The sequence below is a fragment of the Rhinolophus sinicus genome, linkage group LG07 (genome assembly GCF_036562045.2).
Source record: "Rhinolophus sinicus isolate RSC01 linkage group LG07, ASM3656204v1, whole genome shotgun sequence".
In the NCBI taxonomy this organism is placed as follows: domain Eukaryota; kingdom Metazoa; phylum Chordata; class Mammalia; order Chiroptera; family Rhinolophidae; genus Rhinolophus; species Rhinolophus sinicus.
In genome coordinates, this window is record NC_133757.1 from 96964567 (window position 1) to 96970566 (window position 6000).

The window sequence follows — 6000 nt, forward strand, 5'->3', positions numbered from 1 at the left end:
ACCGGATGAGGTGACACTACTAAAAGACCCATTAAAGAAGTGATCCCCAAAGTAGGGGACAGAACCTGGGTTCCCTCTGCTGGAAGAATCAGAAACTCTCTGGAATCTGCTTAAGTCTTGACTGAACAGAACTGCCTATCTCTACAAGAAACCAAAGATAGATAAGCCAACACTACACTTTTTCTACCTTACTATTCCACAAAACCAAACATCTGTATTCGTATACTCTGTCAGGAAAGGAACTCTGTTATTAACAATGGTAGCTGCAAACTATTCTTTTGACACAACGTGTGTCTGTTACATGAGCACCCTCTAGTTTTTCTAGGCTTCTTTAAATATGGAACCTGCACAGACATTGGCTAACTAGGGTCAGTCTCCGTACATTAACACATCCAAAAGAAACTCACTTCTAAGATCCAAAGCCTTTTTTTAAATTATACATTGACCAAATCTCTCGGTAAAACAATAAAATGTGAAAGGAGTTTGATACAATATAGGGCAAACTTCCTTCAGAATTCTTTCTGGATATCACTCCCTCATGTACCTCTCATTCAACAGCAAAAATTTTGTTGTCTAAAAGTGATATCTGGGATGTCTAGAATTTGTAATAGAGATTCTGAGAAGCTGCAAAGGCAAGAAAAATCTCTGTCTTTAGGGAAGTTCATTTTTGCTTAGAGCTGACTTAAATAAGAAGCGGAATTGATGTCTCTCATTTAGCTAAGGGGCTGACCAACTCGAACTGAGCCTTTAAAGATTCCATAGCGAGAGACAGAGAGATGGGTTTCTTTTTTTAATTAAAGTTTATTGGGGTGACAATTGTTAGTACAGTTACATAGGTTTCAGGTGTACAATGCTGTAATACATCATCTATATATCATGTTGTGTTTTCACCACCCAGAGTCATTTATCTCTGCTTTCTCCTTTTGCTCATTTTATCCAGAGTGAGCCAAGATAAGGCAGAGGACAAAAAACCCACTGGTTTCCCTAGTGTTCTGAGTGACAACCCCACTTCCTTTCTGTGACCATAAGCCAGGGAGACAGAGACATCCTCATCTCTCTCCCCTTCTCATACCTCACAGGATGTTGGGATGGCCCCTGTGGTTTGAACTTGTCCTGTAATCACCGATGAGATAAAAATGATCATGTATGGCTTGCTTAATTAGATTGGAATCCCACAAAAAACAGGATTTTGGTTTTCTGATTCTTTCTATCCTGGAACACTTTTATCATTCAGGATTTGCATTTCTTTTTTCTTTTCTTTTTTTAATTAAAGTTTATTGAGGTGACAATCGTTAGTAAAATTACATAGATTTCAGGTGTACAATCCTGTATTATGTCATTTATATCTCACATTGTGTGTTCACCACCCAGAGTCAGTTCCCTTTCCATCAAATATATGGTGAAGGATTTGCATTTCAAATCTTGTTAGCTTGCTTAAATATTGGAAACCCTCATTCGTTTGTATACTTGCTTGAATTTGCAATTCATGCTCTTCTGAGTCAATTAACTATGAATTATTTGCTTTACACCAAAGAGGAATTCATTCTCTTTTCCAAATTAATTATGCTTCTAAACTTCCTTCAAGCGTGGAATGCAAGTCTAGCTGCATAGGCAACTTCCTTGAGTATGAAGTTAGCTGTGGGTTTGTCATATATGACCTTCATTATGGTGAGGTACATTCCTTTAGTACCCAATTTGTAGAGCGTGTTTATCATGAAAAGATGTATTTTGTCAAATGCTTTTTCAGCTATTGAGATGGTCATATGATATTTATCTTTCATTTTGTGTATCCCATTTATTATTTGGGTATGTTGAATATCCTTGCATCCCAGGAAGAAATCCCACTTGATCATGGTGTATGATCTTTTTATTGTGCTGTAGAATTCAGTTCTAATGTTTTGTTGAGAATTTTGTATCTACATTTGTAGGAATATTGGTCTATAATTTTCTTTCTTGTAGTGTCCTCATCTGCCTTTGGTGTCAGGTGGATACTGGCCTCATAAAATGAGTTTAGAAGTATTCCCTGTCTTGAATTTTTTGGAAGAATTTGAAAAGGATTGGTATTGATACTAGTTTAAATGTTTATAGAACCATCTGGTCCTGGGCTTTTCTTTATTGGAAGGTTTCTGATTACTGATTCAATCTTCATACTTGTTATTGGCCTGTTCAGATTTTCTATTTCTTCCTGATTCAGTCTTAGTAGGTTTTATGTTTCTAGGAATTTACCCACTTCTAGGTTACCCAATTTGTTAGTATAACCCATTGGTTGTTCAGCAATGTGTTATTTAGTTTCCACATGTTTGTAATTTTCCAGCTTTTCTCTTGTGGATTTCTAGTTTTAACCATTGTTGTCAGAAAAGACGCTTGTTATGATTTCACTCTTAATAAATTTGCTAAGACTTGTCTTGTGGCCTCTCATATGATCTATCCTGGAGAAGTGTTCTGTGGGTCCTTCAGAAGCATGTGTATTTTGCTACTATTGGATGAAATGTTCCATATATATCTGTTTGGCCCATGTGCTGTAAAGCATAATTCAAGTTCAACATTTCCTTGTTGACTTTTTCTCTGGATGATCTATCCATTGCTGAAAGTGGGGTGAAATCTACTATTATTTTATTGTTATCTATTTCTTCCCTGGGATCTGCTGGTATCTGCTTAATATATTTAGGTGCCAAATATATTTGGGTGCATATATATTTATGATTGTTATATCTGCTTGATGAACTGACCCCTTTATAATTATATAATAATCTTCTTTGTCTCGTGTTACTGTTTTTTGACTTAAAGTCTATTTTGTCTAATATTAGCACAGCTACTTCCAATTTCTTTTGGTTTCCACTTGAATGGAATATCCTTTTCCATCCCTTCCCTTTGAGCTTATGTGGGTCCTTAAAGCTGAAGTGAGTCTCTTGTAGCAGCATATTGTTTGGTCTTGTTTTTGTTGTTTTTTGTTTGTTTTGTTTTTTATCCATTCAGTCACTCTGTCCTTTTGATTGGAGAATCTACTTCATTGTCATGTAGATTAATTATTGATATGTAAGGATTTACTAATATCATTTTATTAATTGTTTTCTGGCTATTTTGTAGTTCCTTTTTTCCTCTCTAGCTGCCTACCTTTGTGAATTGATGATTTTCAGTGGTAGGCTATGATTCCCTTCTCTTTATCTTTTGTGAGTCTACTATAGGTTTTTGCTTTGTGGTTATCATGAGGCTTACATAAAACACCTTATAGATATAATAGTTCATTTTACTGGTAACAAATTAAGTTCAATCACATACAAAAACTTACCTTTTTATTTATCCTTTTTATGTTTGTGATATCATTATTTACCACTTTTTATATTATGTATTTGTTAAAAATATGGTAGCTATAGTTATTTTGAATATACTTTTTCTTTAACATTTACACTATCATTAAATTGTTAACACACCATCATATTACAGTTTTCTAATTCTGAATATATATATATATATATATATATATATATATATATATATGCCAAAGTGTTGTATATTTTTATGTTTTCATGTAAATAATTGGTGTCTTTTTATTTCTGTTTGAAATACTCCCTAAGCATGTCTTGTAAGGCAGGTCTAGTGGTGAAGAACTCCCTCAAATTTTGTATTTCTGAGAAAGTTTTATTTCTCACTCATTTCTGAAGGATAATTTTGCCAGATAGAGTATGCTTGGCTGGCATTTTGATCTTTCAGCACTTTAAATATATCATACCACTTTCTCCTGACCTATAAGATTTCTGCTAAGAAATTCACTGATAACCTAATGGGGGTTCTTTTATAAATTACAGTCTTTTCTCTTTCTGCTTTTAAGATTCTCTCTTTGTCTTTGATTTGTGACAGTTTCATTATAATGCATCTTATGGAAGATCATTTTTAATTGAAATAATGAAGTGATCTCTTAGCTTCATGAATTTAGATGTTAAAACTCTTTCCAGGCTTGGGAATTTTCCAGCTATTATATCTTTAAATAAACTCCGCCCCTTCTCTCTTTCTTCTCCTTCTAGAACTCTAATTATTCTAATATTCATTCTTTTGGTGGTATCCCATTAGATCATGTAGGCTTTCTTTACTCTTTTTTATTCTTTTTTCATAGTTCTCCTCTGACTAGTTTATTTCAAAGTTCCTATCATTTAATTCACTGATTCTATCTTACCTTTGATCTATTCTGCTTTTGATGCTCTCTGTTCCATTTTTTAATTCATTTATCCTTTAGCTCCAGAGTTTCTGTTTGGTTGTGTTTTTTGTTTGTTTAATAATTTCTCTTTCTTTCTTAAATTTCTCATTTTGTTTGTGTATTGTTTTCCTGATTTCATTTAATTATCTTTCTGAGGGTTGTTTTTTTATTATAGTTCATTGAGTTTCCTCAAACAGATATTTTGAATTATTTCTCAGGTAAATTGCAGGTCTCCTTGTCTTTGGGTTCAGTTATTGGAGAATTATTCTGATCTTTTACTATATTACGTTTCATTCACTTTTCATGTTCCTTGGAGTTTTGTGTTTCTGATTTCAATCTCAAGTAGCAGTGTTCCCTTCTAATCTTTACTAGCTGCTTCAGATGTAAGATACATTTTGTTGGTCTTCATTATAGGTGGGGCTTTCCCTAACTTTGTTTGGATATACCTGCTCCATACTTTATGCACCCTCTTGTGGCAGAATTCTTAAATTTGTATGTCCTCTGTTAGTGTTATAGTGCACCAGGTGACTGATGGAAAACTCGTTTGATTTCCCAAAGATGGCATTATAGTTCTAGATTGTGATTTCTCCCTTACCCACAGACTTGGCTTCTTTTCTGTGCGTACTTCCTGTCTACCTGAGCTCAATCTCACCACCACATTTCCCCTGATTTTGTTGACAGCTCCTGGCAGTTAGGAAATTGGGGTAGCTGGCAGACCAGATAAGGAATCCTCAGGTGAGGTATCCCCAGTGATTATGCCCAGGCTTCTTCCTGGAATCCAGAATGCAGTCTGCAGGAACCATATCCCTTTAAATCACTCTGATATTCTATCTGCTTCTTTCCTAGTAACCACCCGGCTCCCAGTCATTGAGATCTCATTGTATTACTTCGGGAGAGAGATGGGTTTCTTTAGTAGTGTCCTGCACAGCTGGTGACGCCGAGCACTCACTCATTGCTCTCCCTTTCCCCCCATGGGCAAGATCCCCAGCCTCCTGTAGCTTTCAGCTATACTGCTTTGTGGGGAGACGTGATACTGGTAAAATTCCCCTTACCCATTCCAATGTGTCCAAATTTTTATTTTTATTTTTTAGCTCCAACAGAGTGTTGGAACTTCTCTGTAAAATCTGAACTTCTACAAAGGTTTTCTTGTCCATGGCCAAATCAGCATTCTACACAGCTTCTGGACCACAGCCAAAAAGGGCTGAAGCTGGTTAACAGGCTCCTGCTTGTTCCACAGCTGATACCTAAATCTGTCTGACTATGACCAGATGCACATCTGATTGAAACTCCTACCAGATCCTTTGGTGTATGGTGTTAAACCACAATATTATGAAACTAAAATTCAATAATAGGACAAAAGATGTAAATTTTACAATATGTGGAAATTTAAAAATACACCCCTGAACAACCAATGGGTCAAAGACAAATCAAAATGGATATAAAAGAATAATTTCAAACAAATGAAAATGAAAACACAATATACCAAAACCTATGAGATGCCGCAAAATCAGTTCTAAGAGGAAAACTTAGCAATAAATATCTACATTAAGAAAAAAAAAATCACATGTAAATAAACTCACTTTACATTTTAAGCAATTATAAAGAAGAATAAACTAAGTTTGAAGTTACCAGAAAAGGCAGAAAATACGAATTGTGGAAAAGAATGTAAAACAACAGGCACTCTCAGATACTGTGTGTAGTAGCACAAATTAATATAACCAATTTGGAAGACAATTTGGCAATAGCTACTAAAACTGAGTATATGTAAGGCCTATGACTAGCAATTCCTCTCCTGGGTATATAGCCAC